Raw genomic sequence first — 18,863 nt, 5'->3', positions numbered from 1 at the left:
GTGACTAAAGTCAAGCACTGAAATCAAACACAGAAGAAGCAGGTTATGGTCAGTAGCTCAGAAAATGCTCAGGGTCAAAAACAGGAGTTGAAGCATTATTACATTTAGAACACAAATTCTGTGAATCCCTATAGTTACCTTTAAACAAAAGAGTTAAGTTATGATCTTAAATGAGGCAGTGTGCCTGAAAACTCCTAACTTTGTGCTGGACACACTTTAGCTTCAATAAATGCCCATTGAACCTGCAGACTCAGGGGTTTTGTGTATAAAAGTTGAATCACACAGATGTGATTTCCAGTCCCAAGTCTGCCCCATTTTTCAGCAGTAGGACTTCTGACAACATTCTTGGATGATTTTACTTCTTTAAGATTATTTCTTTATTTGTAAAATAAAGAGATAAAGAGATAATAGAATATAACCCATAGTTTTTACATGATAATGTTACACAATGCATTTAAAACACTTAACTCACTGCCTTGCACTTAATGCCCAATGAAAATTCTTATTCCCGATATATATTATCTCTATACACACATAAACGTATACATATGCACACATGTGCACTCTTTATATGCATATAGACATTATTACATGTATACATACATAATGGGCATGTTATTCAGAATGAATTTAAATTGTACACATGTACATCCACATATACGTATGTATCTATATTGTATGTATATATCATATATATATACATGTATTGGATAATATACATATACGTATATACATATTATCCAATATATGTATATGTATATTGGATAATATATGTATATATTTTATATTATTGACTTAATCTATATAAAATATTGTATCTGAATTTTTGACCAAATAATATAAACATGTTCCATTTTAATATTTTAATAACATTTCTTCACAAAATGATATTTTTCTATGCAAGTGGCTATACACAAAGAATAATGACAATACAACACAGCTCTGTGAGTGGCCCAACATTTACTCAGTCACCTCCTTTGGGCATTTAGAAAATTTCATATTTCCCCCAATATATATAATGTTGTAATGAACATTTTCTGTATGAGTTTTTTTAAGCTTTTATTTATCTATTTTGGATTAGTTTCTTAGAATAGAAGAGCACAAATTAATTGGTCAAATGTTATAAATATTTTATACTACTAATTTGTATTACAAAACAATACAATAAAATTTATATACGTATATTTTGGAGACCATATCATAAGCAACATTAATTGCTTAATTTGAAATATATGAGTAGTACACTTTCTTCCTCCAAAAAATGGATTGGACATAGTTCACATTAGACAAAGACAGAAGATTATATTAATTAAGCTGTGGAAGCCAAAGGAAAGAAGTCAGCATTTGCTGAGCAATGCTGATTTCATATTACATATTAGGTGCTGTGATGTTGCCTTATTTAAATATCACTACAACCCTGGGATAGATATGATCTGTTTTTACAGTGTAAGAAGCTGAAGCCTACAGAGCATGTGTAACCTGTCCCAAGTCATCAAATTACTAGGTAGTAGAAAATAGACTTGAACTCAAATCTGAATCTCTATTTCTCCACACTAGAAGCATAATACAGAATTGTCCTGAGTGAGCTTAACATCGAAGGGGGACATCTTTTCCACATTTTTGCCATGGGCTCTCCCTCAGTCAACCTCCCTTTCCTCCTAGAAATTGTTTAGCATTCAAGAGGATGGAAGGAGGGGTAGGATGAACGTGAGTTTTGTGTTGCCTCATCTAAGGTTCCAAGCTAGAAGATCTAAATCAGAAAAAATTCTGAGGGTCCAGTCTGAAGTTCTCTGCTAATGTTTTATAGATTTGGAGAATCCACTAGAAGTCAGAGGGGATGAGGGGAGGACATAGGAGGGCAGGAAGTGTTGGAATGAAAGGATCAGTGTTAGAAAAACATGATTTCTTAGCAGGATAAGCTCGTTGTAAATATTTATCTTGGTTGTTCACTATATAAACATAAACCTTTAGCCACTGGCATGGACACTGGATGGGAAATACGCCTCTGGTTTAATGACTGTTTTGAAGTTGATAGTTTGGTGTTATTGGGCATGCAATGCTGTAACCTCGCTGTCTCCACATAAGCCAGGTATTAAGAAAGGGAAAACTGATTTTCAGGGTAAAGAGGCTTTTCAGTTAATCTTCCTGTATGCAGATGTATTAAACATGGTCTGTTTGGAGTGAGTAATTCACTCCTGTTTCCCTGAAGTAATGGATTTAGCTTTGATGTAGGTAGATATTTATGGCCTTTTGTGAGCTGTTACTTGCAACCAATCCCAAGTTACACAGGTCTAAAAATGACTTGAAGCAGTCAAACCTGGACTAGCTTTAGTAGCTGTTACCATTTCATCTTAACATGGTAGGGTGCCTTTTTAAGCAAAGCAAGGAAGAAAGCCTGTTAAATTACTATTTCATATTTCCAAGACAGCACACAAAGGATGCACTCAATCCTTGTTTCCTAACAGTGCATCATGGATGCTTACCATGTATTAAAATATCTTCTGAGCTTCATGACATGTGGGTCTTCTTAAGTGTTGTTGGTAGCAGTATCAGTTTTCAGGGTTTACCTGGTGGTGTAGATGGGAAAAGAAGAAGTTTGCCTATTTACTTATGTGCTTAAATCTAACATAATTGTTGGACTCTCTTTAATCTTCTCTGTTGGGCTACAGGTAAAGTTTCAGTTTGCTTATAGTTACCCCTAATGCTTATGGACACTTTCTTCTTGAATGAAGGTCACTCTCTCAGTGCAGGTAGCAGGGAGAGGACAGTGTGAGATATAACTAATTTTCTCTAACTACTGTGTGCCAGCTGCTTGTCTAGCGCTTGGTTTATATGTGTTTAATTAGCTATAGTCCACCTTAAAATAATATTATACATCTTCAAGTGTAATGTGAGGATCTCATGGAAGTATACTACCAATCCCTTCTTCCTCTTTTTGTGCTATCATCGTCATACATTTTTACTTTTACATGTGCCATAAATATACAATACATTGCTATTATTTTCACTGGAGGAGCTCATCAAGAGGACATGACAACTGCTTGACCCTCCAACTGGACCGGAGCAATCAGAGGCTCCTCACTTTCACTCAGTTCTTGGAATGTACCTTCTGCCCTCTGTTCCCATGGCTGAAGCTGTTTTCAAGGACGCATCCTTGAGAGGGCAATGGTTGTTGAGACCATCTGGATAGTAGAGGTGACTGAACCCAGTTACAACCTCTATATAAACTCAAGATTCTGGTAGGTGAGTTAAGAGATCTTGTCTTGTTGCCACCCAAGCAAGACAGGCCTGTAATATAAATTCCCTTTCTTATTAAATCTGCCATCTCCCAATCTGCAGTGGTTTGCCACTTTCTTCAGTCTCTCCTTGCCTGCACGTATGTGGACCAGTTTTGGATTTTACCTGAGAAGTTCCCAAATTTGCAAACCAACAAATTTCTAAAATTCTTCATTTATGTGCTTGTGTAAGTGTGTGTAGTTCCATGTTTCTGTCTGTTATTATTTTGTTTAAAGATTCCTTTAATATTACTTATAGTGAAAATATACTGTCAAAGGCTTCTGTCAGTTTTTGTCTGAAAATCTTCTTTTTCATTTTTTTGAAAGGTATTTTTGGTGGAGGTAGAATTCTGGGTTAACAGATTTTTCTTCTTTCAGTACTTAAAAGGTATTATGCCATTGTCTTTGGCTTGCAGATGTTCTCATGAGAATACTGATGTTCGTTTCTCCTCTATGCATAATGTGTCTTTTACTTGCTGGCTGCCTTCAAGATTTTCTCTTTATTTGTTATTTTCAGCAATTTGAATCTGATATATCTTGGTGACTTTTTCCTGTTCATTTACTTATTTGACATTTATATACTTATTTTTTTAATCTTGTTTGGTATTTCCTTAGCTTCTTGAATCTTTGATTTGTTTTCTTTCATTACATTTGGAAATTCTCAGACATCATCTGTTGAAATATTTATTTTAACCTGTTCTCTCTCTCTCCTCTTTCTGTATCTCTGCTGGAACTCCCTGTTTGTTCATGCATGATGTCTACCTTTTCTAATAGAACCTTTAACATGTTAATAATAATTGTCGGGCTTCCCTGGTGGCACAGTGGTTGAGAGTCCGCCTGCCGATACAGGAGACACGGGTTCGTGCCCCGGTCCGGGAAGATCCCACATGCCGCAGAGCAGCTGGGCCCGTGAGCCATGGCCGCTCATCCTGCATGTCTGGAGCCTGTGCTCTGCAATGGGAGAGGCCACAACAGTGAGAGGCCCGCATACGGCAAAAAAAAAAAAAAAAAAAAATTGTCTTAAATTCCCTGACAGATGTTCCAACATCTGGGCCATATCTCAGTTTTGTTTGGGGGATTGATTTTTCTCTTCCAGTATATTGTTTTACTTCTCATTTTCTTGTCCTTAATTTAAGTTTTAGTTGAAAGTCAGACATCTTGTTTGGGCAGTGGCGATTGAGATAAATAATATTCATGCCAGAAGATGGGCACATTTCTTTTTAGCTAGGATTTTATTGTGGGGTAAAGTTAAGTCAGTTGAATCAGGTGTTGTGCTGGGTTTGGGTTTTGTTGTTACTATTGTTACCCTCAGCAAACTACAGGCTTCAAAGTCCTCTGGCATTATTTTCTGTTTACTGTGGGGACCAACTGAGTTTTCTTCAGTGTGTGCTCCACTCTCAACTTTGAGATCACAGGTTCTCTTTCTATACCTGTCCTACCTCTAAGAGTAGACTTGCTGGCCAGGAATAGGGGGAGACTACATTCCCTATTGTCCTGATTCAGTCTCAGTCTTAATCAGATGTTATACTCCTGAATCTTTGTAGTGAGACCTTCTCAGTGATCCAGCCCCACCCCAACTGGTAGGGATCTCTAATGGCCTTGATACAGGAGTTTCCTCCTACCTCTTGCCCAGGACAGGTCTTCACAAATGCTGTTAAGATGACCAGTTTTGTTCCTTCAGCATTTTGAGGCTTTTTTTTTTTCTTACAGAAGATAGGAAAGCAGGAATCAGACAGAACTTATATCATTGCCCACACTGTTTTCAGTCTTAGTTCTAGAGAACTCAGAGATATTGTGCAGAGTACAAAGACAGGGTTCAGTCAAAGAAAACATAAAAACTGGTATGGGTAGGTGAATCGAGGAACCAAGAACAAAATTCACAGGGACAAGACAAGTGTTCAAAAATTATCATTGAGGCATATCAGGTAAGGGTTATATAATCAGAAGAATTACTTTATTATAAATGCCAAGATGACTGTAGGTGTGGGAGTGGAGAAATGCAGGTAAGACTAACTTACATAGGCATAGAGGAAGCATGTTCCTGTCAGATGTCTCCCAATAAATGTAAACTGTTATTTAAATGCAAGGCCATGAAAGTATACTGTATTGGTAGTAAAATAGTCAAAGTTTGATGTGTTAAAAAACAGAGGAAGCTTCAAACTGATGAAAAATGCATTTTAATCTATTCTGTATATGGCAGAGACTCCAGTTAAGCTTATTAGCTCCTTATCCTATGTTTTTATGTTTTTTTTTTATATAGGTCCCGCTTAGTTAACAGGAGTGACCCACTCTGACTACTAATCTTCATAACGATTGAGAATTTCAAAGGTAGAAAAAGAAAGAAAACAGAGGATGGTAACATTGAATAGGATATTTAGCACATAAAATTATTCCCAAAACAGAAAAAGAAAAATTCATGAAATAAGAAACATCAGGGAATATAGAAGACAGTGAAGTGATGTGACTAATGGTGGAGATGAGTCAGCATGTTTTCCAGAAAATCCTATCAGACAATGTCTATAGATCAGAGGTTGTTAATGACTAGAGCAAAATTAAAATGTGGTCTCTGCCCTTGTGACAGGGACTTACAAACTGTTGTGAAGACAAATCTTATACATGTGAAACTATCAAGAAAATTGGGCATTCTGAGTAATCCATGACATCATGTGCGATCTAAAGACATTTTCGCCAGCTTCTTCTGGACCAGATTTCTGTATCTGCCTCTCTGGACCATTTAGCATCTCATTGCTCATTTAGCATCAGTGATGCCACAGTTTGGTTTCTCTACCATTCTGAACAATTTTCTGCCTCCCGTTGTCAATTCTCACTTTCTTTTGCTCCCTTCTGTTTATCTCCTCTTCCCCACTCTCCTCAGCTAAATGACCACCCAAAGGTTGAGTCTTAGGCTCTTTTCTTCTCTCTCTCTCTGTGTCTCTCTCTCATCAACACAACTCCAGCTATCTTCTTCTTCCATTTAATTCTCAGAATAAAACTGGTATTAAATTTAAACACTGGTTCTGCTTCCTAAATCTTTCTATTTGGAATTCTATCCTATCATATCTTATTTAAACAAATTAATGTTTATTAAACACCAGAGACAATCTTAGACAAAGAGGGTGCAAATATGAAAAAGGAGTCATGCCTGACTTTAACAAAGCAACAGTATTAATAACAATCATTCATTCACTCCCTCATTTACTCCACAAATACTTAATGTGAGACTAGGGATCTTGTCCTTTAGAGTTACCATTACATTTCCAACAGTTGAAGAGTTCCTGGTACAAATGAGGAATTCACTGAGCATTATGAAATTACCCAGTGAAAGTAAGTATGGGAAGCCTACCTGAGAAAAGACAGAGTTCTGTTTAGCACAAGGAAGGAGTAGGAGACAATGGTCATCATTAAGTAAATAAAATAATATGGGATTATTGGAGAAAGTTGATATCCACTGATGGTGAATTAGGAGAAAACATTTATTCTGCAATGGAAGGATATATTTTGGATTTTTTTAATGGTTGAAAGCCAGGACTGTGAATAATTGCTATTTACTCCTAAAGGAAATAGCAAACCTTGATTCCATAAACATTTTAAGAAAAAAGCTGTATAAATTATTACTTATATATGATTTAAATAGCCTTACCTGAGGGGAGATTGTATGAAATCCTCAGGGTACCTCACAGTAGGGATAATGTCCTCATTAAACAAATGTAGCTATTTGCATCTAAAACTTTCCTTTATCTCCTTTGTCATCTCTATAAATTGCTGAAATCTAGGATTAAATGGATGATTCCCCAAAGTAATACCAGGATATTTGATGCTGAATTTCATAAACAATCTTTTTTCCCCTGCAATCTGGCACAGAAAATTTCTTGAAACTTAAAAGCACTATTCCTGCATTTGATGCAAATAGAATACTCATGAATTTTAAATATTCTTAATATACCACTCATTTAATACTCTAAACAAATACTGTGCTACTCAAAAAATACATATTAAGTCCAGGAAAAAGGGAAGGAGAACTTGTTTCCTTTATGGTTATGGGTAGCATTTAAATATCACACAGTGCTATTTGAGGGTGATCAGTTGACTATAGGACTTTACACCTCTCTTAAAGGAGCACCCTGGAGATGTGCACACTTAACAGAGATAAGGGCTTCTTTCTACATGTGGTAATGTTGGAACAGGAATTAGTTTATAAAATAAAATTTAAAAATATATAAATAATCCAGTACCCTGTAGCAATGAGTAGAGCCAAAGACTGCAAATCACAATTAGGAAAATCTGAATAAGGTCCCTGCATGTAGATTTGATCAGCTGAGTGTATGTCCTGAGCTTTCTAAGTGAAAAGTGCCAGAAGTTTGGTGACTGTCATATTTTTAGGATGAGGCATTTATTTTAAAACTAGGGATATATAGGTACTTCGGTAAAATTTAAAGTATCTCTTTTGTTCTAAAGACATCTTGTTGCTTAATAGGGGAACTCTGAAAACATTTTGGCTACATACAGGAACAAAAGAAAGATACTTCTTATTATGATTATTTTTAAATCTTTGGTACTATTATCCAGTGCAATTAGATAAATATAGGTTAAAAAATGGGGGTATTTCTATACTATAAAACTATAAGAACTATAAAAATTAAATGTTTTAAAATCCCATAAACCACAAGAAAAATCTAGTTATCATTACTGTGCTGGAAATCATCCCCAAATTTAGTAGTTTAAAACAACAATCATTATAATCAGTCATGATTTCTCTGGGTTAGAAATTTGGGGGCATATTAGCTGTGGAGTTTTGACCTGGCTAGTCCTGAGGTCATCCCAAAAGCTTCTTCACTCAACATCTGTTACCTGGGCTGAGAGCTGGATGATGAGAGAGCTGGGGCTCCATAGGCATCTCTGTCTGTCTCTCTATGCGATCTCTCCACATGTTTTCCCCACCTAGGTGATGACAGCGTAGCTGGACTACTTGCATGGTAACTCAAGCTTCCAAAGGCACATTTCCAGGTAGAAAGCCAGGCAAAGCCATTGGTAGGCTTTATCTTAAGAAAACCACGTAGCCATCTTTAGAAAATACAATCTTCTTCAAGAAGTTCATTCAAGTGGGAAAAGACACATTACACAATAAATTGTGTGCATAGCTTATTGAAAAATGTAAATCTATATTTAAAAGAGTACACCAGGAAATTTTCAATATATGGACTATGTAAATGTAAAACTATATAACCATAAATTACTGGAAAAAATGTTGGTAATTGTTGTTTCAATGTAACTATTACTCAAATTTAAAAAAAATAAATAAAAATAATGTGAATCTGATAATATAAAAATAAAATTTTTTGCATGGTTCAAAAATTTTAAAATAATAAACACAGTAAAAAATGATAGTAAACTTAAAGTTGTGAAAATTTTACAACTCCTATCACAGACAAACTCTACTCTTTCTAATATTAAAAAAAATATTCTCAGATAAATAAGATAAAGACTAATAACCCAATGGGGTAAAATGGGAGAAGAAATAAAATAATATTAGTGAAAATAACATATAAACAGTACTTAAGCATAGGAAAAGCTACTGAATCTCATTTATAAGAGAAAAAAAATTAAAACTATATGGAGAATCTCTAATTCACTTATGAAACTGATACCATTCCAAGATATATTAACACACAGTACTGTTGAGGACCATAAGGAAATAGAAATGTATTGCTTTTTGAAAGTGTAATTTTTAGAAAGGGCCTTTTGTCTTTTTTTTTTTTTTTTTTTTTCAAAATAACAATTGACTCCACAATTTTACTGTAGGGAATATATTTGCAGTAGGCAGAATGCTAAGAAGATACATAATGACCCATGCCCTTGTGTAATCCCAGCCCCTTGACTGAGGTAAGCTAGATCTATAACTTGCTTCTTAACCAATAAATATCGTAAAAGTGATAGACTGTTACTCCGGTGATTATGTCAAGTTATAAATCAACTATAAAGGGATTTTGAAGATATAATTAAGGCCCTATAATCAGTTGACTTTAAGTAGATCAAAGATGAGATTATACTGGGTAGGACTGACCTAATCAGGTAAACTCTTATTAAGTTAAAAACAAACAAACAAAAAAACAAGATGCAGAACAACACGATGATGTACAACCAATTATGTAATAGAAGAGGAAAAAAGAATACAGATTTTATTTGCTTGTATATACATAAAAAAGAATATGAATCAAAAATAGTAATAATTTGCTCTCGCAGTTGGAAGATGGGATTTGATCTGAAAAAGGATAGTCATAGGAGGTAACCTTTCTACTGTTAATATATTACTTCAAAAACTTTTAATACATCAAATTTATTTTAAAGTTAAAAAATAAAAGTATGAATGTCAAGATCCATCTTAAAGAATATCACAATTCAGGGAAAAAATATGTTTTAACAAGAAACACAAAGGCCAAGAACATTCAAGAACATAACACACTGTAAGAGAGTGGACAGGACAAAGAGGGTTCATGGTGAAGGTACATATTTGACACATTGTGGGATGGTTGGTCTGATTTAAAACACTGTAAATGAATAGATACCTGGGATAATGAGACTGTCAGTTTTGAAGGCAGCCAGGTGTTAGTTGGGTCAGATATTGGGTGCATTGAACCTGGTGTTGGGAACAGAGAAATAGTGGCCTGTTAGCAATATGGCGTTGAGGGCCAACTCTGTTTTCTACCCAAATGTAGTCCAATTAGGCAAACTCCATTTTCATTCCTTAAGTCATACCTTTCCCATAGTGCCATTTCTTTATTTGTTTCCAGGAAGCTTTCTTGAAAATCATGTGGTGTTTCCATGGGTTTGATGTAGATATTGCCAACATTATAGGACAACAATGCTGATGACATCAGTGAATTCCCAGTGTCTGCCCTTGAAGGAATCTCACAACTGCCTGTCTATTTAACTGGTTTCCTGACATGACTCATCTTTTATTAACAGAATGATCCTGACAATATTTTTAGAAACAAACCCAGGCCAATATAATATATACATTATTTCATTATTTGTTTAGGGAGAAGATTTAGACCTTTAAGCAGTGAGACCATAGAGACATCTCAGAAGTGCTCTGCATTTTAAAAGCACCTTTGTGACTTCAGTGTATGATGAAGGCTTTACCAGAACAATGATATCTGTAAATTAGGTACAAAGAATATGAATGAGAAAGCCCCTTTTGTTTATTCAGTGTCTGTTTCTGGGATCTGTGTCTGTGCTAGACAGCTATGGGGAACAAGTCTGAAGCTGATGCTGTTTGCAATTTATCTGGTACTATTAGAGGGTCTCCCTCCCCTCCCAAGGGGTCATAGGGATATTTTCACTCTCCATCATTCATTATAATTCCCCACTATTTAAGCTGCAACTTGGGAGTCATTAAACACTTTAGGGGAACTATATTAGCCATAGCAGGCCACTAGGGAGCTATGTACTGTGCAGAGGCTATAACTTACAAAACACCCTCTGGAGAACAAAGGTAGAAAGGGAGCTTGGAAAGTGCTTCTTTTTCTGTACTGGAACTTATACACTATAGGAATTTTAACTCCACAAACTCATCGTGACATAAGAGCTTCATAAATACAAAGGAGCCTTTCTATTGTGTAAAATAAGATAATTCAGAAATCTCTTGTTCTGTTTCCACTTAAGCTATTGTTATAATAAACACACTTTCCCATGACTCTCCTAATAGCACTTGAACAAGAATATTAGCAAGGTCATTTCCTGCTTCTGGCTAATTCTCAGGACAGATAAGCTCTACTTGTTTTCTTCCACTATTAGAATAAGTAGCCAATAAATCTATGTGTTGATTTTTATTAGAAATTTATTTTAAGGAGAGTAGATAACTGATTGACATGAAATAACTGGAACCTTGTTGTGGATATTTCAAGTGTATAAATAAACCTTTACTAAATTGACTGCTGTGGACCTGAGACAGGTCTTTCTTCTTACTGAGAAAAAAGTATTGCGAGACTGTTTGATTGCTTCCAGGTTTTGATGAATATAAATAAAATTGATATAAAAAAATAGAATGCAGGTATATGTGTGGACATACAACTTCAAATACATTGGGTACATAACTAGAAACACGTTTACTGCATTGTAAAGGAATGTCAAATACTGCTTTGTAAGAAACTGCTACATTGTTTTCCAAATTGGCTATAACATTTTGCATTCCTATCAGCAATGAATGAGAGCTACTGTTGCTATTCATCTATGTTAACATTTAGTATTATCAATTTTTTCCTTTTTTTTGGATTTTAACCTTTCTATTAGATGTGTAGTAGATATCTCATTGCTGTTTTATTTGCAACTCCTTAAGGCCAAATTATGTTGAACATCTTTTTGTATGTTTATTTGCCCTTGGATATCTTCTTTGACAGGTATCTGTTCCGTTCTTTGGCCCATATTTTAATTGGGGTTGTTTTCTTATTGTTGAGTTTTAAGAGTTCTTTTTACATCTCGGATACCAGTTCTTTAACAGAAACTTTGTTTTATTTGTGTGTGTGTGTGTGTGTGTGTGTGTGTGTGTTTAACTAGATCCTTACTCTATCTACAATTTCCCCTTTCTTCTTTGACATTTAAAAAAATTTTTTTTGCGGTACACGCGCCTCTCACTGTCATGGCCTCTCCCGTTGCGGAGCACAGGCTCCGGACGCGCAGGCTCAGCAGCCATGGCTAATGGGCCCAGCCGCTCCGCAGCATGTGGGATCCTCCCAGACCGGGCCATGAACCCGTGTCCCCTGCATCAGCAGGCGGACTCTCAACCATTGTGCCACCAGGGAAGCCCTCTTCTTTGCCTTTTTAATATTTATTTATTTATTTATTTATTTATTTATTTATTTATTTATTTATTTATGGCTGTGTTGGATCTTCGTTTCTGTGCGACAGCTTTCTCTAGTTGTGGCAAGCGGGGGCCACTCTTCATCTCAGTGTGCGGGCCTCTCTTGTTGTGGAGCACAAGCTCCAGATGTGCAGTCTCAGTAGTTGTGGCTCACGAGCCTAGTTGCTCCGCGGCATGTGGGATCCTCCCAGACCAGGGCTCGAACCCCTGTCCCCTGCATTGGCACGCAGATTCTCAACCACTGTGCCACCAGGGAAGCCCCGTTATTTGTGTTTTGCAAATACTTTTCCTCAGGTGGTTTGTATTTTCATTCTTTGTATGTGTTTGTTTGCAGAGCAGAAGTTTTAATTTTAATGAAGTCTAAGTTATTTTTTCTCTCATAGAATGTGCTTTTGGTATTGGGTTTAAAAATGTATCACCAAACGCAGATCATTTCCTGTTTTCTTCTAGAAATTTTCTAGTTTCTGCATGTTGTTATTTTTTTGTTTGCATGTTTTTGTTTTGGTTTACATTTAGATGTATTATCCATTTTGAGTTAATTTTTGTGCAAAGTTTTAGGTCTGACTGGGTTTTTCTTGCCTTTTAGAAAGCTCTGTAATTTTTCTTTTGTTGATAGACCTTATGTATCAGGTAATAGTGCCTGATGTAAATAGGTCTTTAATTTGAAGTTTTATGTTAGTCTGACTAGGAGTTGGGCTGTGCTTTATTTGCTGTAACTGTAGGTGTCATACACTTCAAATTCCTCTATTTGTGTTTATCTCTCCTCTTGTCTTTGGATTTGTCTAAGAACTTCTTAAGCAGAGTCTGCAACTTATAGCCTTTTAGCTGTATTATACTGGATCCCTGTTGATATGTTGAGTAGTTATAGGGGAGAAAAGGGTTTCTAGAATCTTATGATTAAACCTCTGTGATTTGGTGAGCCTGTGTTCATGGTCTGTGACCTTCACAAGGGTTTCTTAGGTTCTGGCCCTCTTAGGTGAGACAGGAAGTTTAGATAGGATTGGTCAAGGATAAATGCCCTTCTCCCTAGTGGAATAAGGTTCTGATAGAGTCATCCTCTCTGGAGAGTAGGCCTTTGCTACCGAAAATGCTCTGGGAATATTTCAAAATTATTATTTACATCCTCCCACTTCCAGAGACATGAGGGGACTTTTCTTGACTCTTCACCATGAGTACCTGGTAAGGTACCTGAAGAGAAGCCCGTTAAAATATGGGAGTCCCACCTAAGACTGCAGGCCTCCAGGAGTTTATCTCTTTCACGCTCAGCCTACAGCATTTTATCAAAATTACCATTAAATACTTCTACCAGTTTATGGCTTCAGTGGTTTCTACTTTGGGTTACTTTATCTCTGTTGTGTTCTCTATATTTGCCTGCACTTGTAAATCTGAGGGAGTCAATGTGTCCTATGATTTCCATTCTCTGATTAGTCCAAGAAAAGTCATTGATTTTTCAGTTTGCTCAGTTTTTCTTTTTTTTTTTTTTTTTTTTTTTTTTGTAAAGCTGTGAGCAGCAACCACTTCCAAGCTATTTACATGTTGGGGATGAAACTGAGACAGGTTCTTATCTTGAGTATAATGAAAGAAAATACCTTCTTTAAATGTTTAGCCCCTTCTAATTGCCATATTTTTATTTTTACTTTTCAATATTTCCTTTGTCCTAGTATTGAACTTTATGAAGATGATTAATATGCACATATTTTGACAAATGAAACACAGGCCCTCCTTAGAAAAAGCAACATGGTCCTGTGGGTCTGCGAGGACTTTTGCTCAGTGTAATTAAGTGTACTTGCTCAGCATGCAAACCCTCATGTACCTACAGGGTCAAGCAGGTAGCACTAATGTGTAACTCACTCTGGTTGTAATGAAACTGAGGATTAGATTCATTAGACTTGCTTGTCTAATAATCAGTAAATTGTAACCTGCCTTCACTTATCAAGCTCACTTTAATTTTTCTTGCAAATTGCATACACTCTGAGCTTCATGTAGTTTAGACAGTATATCAGAAGACTCCTTTAACTGCCCCCTACAGATAACACCACTGATGTATGGGTCAGTATAGTATAGTATAGTAACAATTACCTAAGTTGTTTTTCAGGAACTTGGAACTAGTTCTTGTCTAGCTCAAACTGGTGGAGACCACAGACCACTGAACTGGGCCTACCTGAGTGTCTGATGAATGGACTTTTGAAGTCACAGTGCCAAAAATCCCACCCTTGGATTGTGCTAATGGCAATATTTTCTAGACATGCATCCTGTGAAGGTTCACTTAGCTCAGTGTGCCTGCAGAGCAATGATTACCTCATCTTTTCTTGCTTTCAATAAATTTCTCCTGCACTGCTGACCACCCTATACATTTTACCCATGAATATCTCAAGCCCCTCACGTTTGGGAAGTCTCATTTGAGAATTGTTCTCCTGTTTTCTCACATGACTGTCTCGTGAATAAACTCTTTCTTGGCTACAAACGTCAGAGTCTCAGCATGTGGCTTGCTTGGGAGTTAGGCAAATGAACCTGGTTGGGTCACAGTTACAGGAGTATGGAATGGGTGGCCAGACTAATAGACAAACATGTCATATTATGGCATTTAAATTAAAAAGTAGGGCAAGGAAAAAGTGCATCTGTGAGCTCTATGCAGGATAATGACCACTAATATTTCATTTGTTATGCATGTGGCTGATTTACTCATTGGGTTTCTACTATGTAGGCTCAAAAAATGAAATATTTTAGATGAGGAAATAGGAAATTTTATCTATGGTAAGGGAATTATTATGCTTTCAGGATGGAACGTGGATGCTTCTGCTACCCTATATGCACAGGAATTTGCTGTTGAACTGAATTTCTTATTCATGTAGGCAAGGAGATTAAACAGAATGTCATACTAAAGTATCTGCTTGGTGGCCAGACCTACTTTAAGAATTGCTATTGTAAACTCATTGTCACATTCTTCAATATCTCCTGGAGGCCTCTCTGTGCAGGTTCTAGGAGCAAGAACAGAATTTTAGAAAGCAACTGTACAATATAATAATTAGAATTAAATTATTCATCATATTTGACCTGTTAATTCTACTTTTAAATTTACACTTAAGAACTAATATAAAATACAAACCCATATTTATGCAAAGATGTTCCTTGTTTATAAAACAAATAAAGGATATGCACAAACAAAAACAATTTTTAAAGTAGATAAAGCATGAAATAATAAAATTGCTACGTGTAATTTGAAGTAGATGTTAAAATTATGTGTACAAAGAAGCAATAACAGGAAAATATATAAATACTATATTCAAAAGTTAAAATCTGTATCTGTGGCAATCTAAAACATCATGCATAAAAAAGGAAAACCAGGGTTTCTCTGGTGTTGCAGTGGTTGAGAATCTGCCTGCCAATGCAGGGAACATGGGTTCGAGCCCTGGTCTGGGAAGATCCCAAATGACGCAGAGCAACTAGGCCCGTGAGCCACAACTACTGAGCCTGCGCGTCTGGAGCTTGTGCTCCGCAATGAGAGGCCGTGACAGTGAGAGGCCCGCGCACCGCGATGAAGAGTGGGCCCTGCTTGCCACAAGTAGAGAAAGCCCTTGCACAGAAACGAAGACCCAACACAGCCAAAAATAAATAAATAAAGAAGCTTTCATTTAAAAAAAAATAAAATGGAAAACCATACCAAAGTTTAAAGACCATTACTTCTCAGTTCAGTGTCATTTTTTTATTGTCTTGTCCATATATTTTTATCATAAAGGGTATTCCAACTTTGCTTCAACCATGCCCACTGTCTAATCGGCTTGGGTTGCCATAACAAAATGCCACAGACTAAGTGGCTTAAACAATAGGAATTTATTTCTTACAGTTCTGGAGATTGGAAGTCCAAGATCAAGATGCCAGCAGGGTTGGTGTCTGGTGACAGCTCACTCTTTGGACTGTGTCCTCACCTAGCTTTTCCTCTATGAGTGCTAGTGGAGAAAGAGCGAGAGAGAAAGAGAGAGAGAGAAAATGTGAGCCAGTGAGGAAGCTCTCTGTTGTCTCTTATAAGGGCACTAATCCCCTCTTGAGGGCCTTGTAGAAGAGGCAAAATTTACCCTTTCTCATGTTAGGGTTTCTGCTGGGGCTCTAACAAAATGACAGGTTAACATGAGAAAAACAGTCTATTAACAAGCACAGTGCACATCACCTAAACCAAAAATGATTCAAAATAACAGTTTGAATCCCTCCTTATATAGCATCTCCAAAATAAATTAATAAATTTATTAAGTGATAGAGCAATGACAGGAACAAAAAAGCAGTTTTAGCCTTCCAAGGGTGGCAAACTGTAGAAAGGTGTATATGTGGCAGGAAACTAACAAAGTTAAGGTTTGTTTACATATTCCTATGGTGCCATCTCTGGGCAGATAAGACTCAATCTCCAATAAAATAATTTATATCTTTTCTTTAGGCAGAAAAGGGGAAGCTTTTTTTTTTTCTGCATTAGCTCTTTCTTAATTGCCTTCATCATAAAATACTTTTTACATCAAAGAGGAATATTTTTGGTTGAGATATTCTGGTTTCCTTCAGCAATATACTCATTATCTCATCTAAACCTAATTACATCCCAAAGCTACCATTACTAAATACCATCACATTGAGGATGAGGGTTTCAACATATGGATTTGAGGGGTACATGATTCAATTCATAGCATCCACTTTAGACATTGTGTTTTCTTATTTTTGACTATTTTTTTGCATGTAAAATGCTGTCCTGATATTTCTTTAATTTGCATTTATTTAATTGCTTATGTTTTTGTATAATTTCCCACGTGTTGTTTGCTTGAGTTGTGAGTTTATATCCTTTCCACATTTAATTACTGGGATTCCATTTTTTTCTCTATATTTGAATGAGCTCTTTATATTTTCTAGATATGTACTATTTAATTTTTTATTGAGTCCAAGTTTTCCTTTAAACTATTGTTTTTCTTTTTATTTCTTTGCTGTTTCTGTTTCGTTATTTCAGTTAACATTAGGAACATTTCTGTGTTATAGTTGAATCCTACACACACTTTGAGACTTAAGGTTGACTCCGTTTTCATCATGAGTTATTCCCCTTCATTAGGACTCTGTGAAGCCCAGCCATATCTTCAATCCTTCTTACCATTTTCCTCTCAGTAAATTTGTCTTTATTTATAATCACTTGGAAAATATTTATTGAGCTTTTATTATGAACCAGGAATATTTTGTAGGCATGGAGAGTCAATCATGAATAAACAAATTTCCTGTCTTCAAAGACCTTATATTGTAGAGTGATAGAAAGAAACAAAAAATAAGCCAGTAAATAATAAAATATCATACAGTAGTAAGTGCTAGTAAGAGAAATGAAAGAGTATGGATGTAAACTTTTGTAATAGGAAGTTTTCTTTGTTTTGGTTTGTTTTTGTTCTTTTTTTCTTCTTCAGTTGATAAATTCTACCAAACATTTAATAAAGAATTAATACCAAATCTTCACAAACTTTTCCAAAAAATGAAAGCAGGAACACCTCCCAATCACTCCATGAGGCCAGCTTTACCCTAATTCCAAAACCAAAGACATCATGAGAAAAGAAAATGACAGCTCACCATCTCTCACGAACACAGACACATCCATCCCCCATCTCAAAAGAAAAAAAGAAAGAAAGAAAGCTAGGAAAGTGAATCCAGCAACATATACAAAAGCTGTTATACACCATGATTAATTTGAATCATCTCACAAATACATTGTTAGCTTAGCATCTAAAACTCAATCAATCCTGTAGATGGGAAAAGAGCAAGTAGGATCATCTTTCGTTACAGTTGATATGATTTTGTATATAAAAAACTTGTTAGGGATTCTAATAGGAAGTTTTAAGTCTTCATTTAAGAGATCTTGAATAGTTGGGGAGGAGGAGGCATGATGAACTCACAATTTGTATAAATGTTACTATTAAGGTGACTGTTATTAACAAGTTTGTTCTGTCCAAGTATTTTTTAAAATTTTGTATAATTATCAAAAGTGTGCTGGAATTGGATGTAGTATATATAATACAACATGAATAATTATCTGGTTTTGCCTGTGCTTTTAACAAAATGCTCTTTTCCTCAAGTTGTTTCTTTGTTAACTCAAGCCATTGTGGCTTCAGAAATTCTGTAATAGTCTAAGATGTCCAATGTGCATTTTAAATATTGGACAGGCATATCCCCTTTTTAAAAATGAAAGGAGGGCTTCCCTGGTGGTGCAGTGGTTGAGAACCCGCCTGCTGATGCAGGGGACATGGTTTCGTGCCCCGGTCTGGGAGGATCCCACATGCCATGGAGCAGCTGGGCCTGTGAGCCATGGCCGCTGAGCCTGCGCGTCCGGAGCCCGTGCTCTGCAATGGGGGAGGCCAGAAGAGTGAGAGGCCCGCATACCAAAAAAAAAAAAAAAAAAAAAAAAAAAAGACAGAGAGAGGGGAGTGTTCATTAGGAGATCCTCTGAAGAGATCATGGTGCCAGAAAGACACATTCAAAGAACTTCCAAACAGACCACAACTAAACACAAAACACAGTGGAAGGGGGCTTCCCTGGTGGTGCAGTGGTAGAGAATCTGCCTGCTAATGCAGGGGACACGGATTCGAGCCCTGGTCTGGGAAGATCTCACATGCCGTGGAGCAACTAGACCCGTGAGCCACAACTACTGAGCCTGCGTGTCTGGAGCCTGTGTTCCGCAACAAGAGAGGCCATGACAGTGAGAGGCCCGCACATCATGATGAAGA

Source organism: Hyperoodon ampullatus (assembly GCF_949752795.1).
Source record: "Hyperoodon ampullatus genome assembly, chromosome: 15".
NCBI lineage: Eukaryota > Metazoa > Chordata > Mammalia > Artiodactyla > Ziphiidae > Hyperoodon > Hyperoodon ampullatus.
This window is presented reverse-complemented; position numbering follows the sequence as displayed.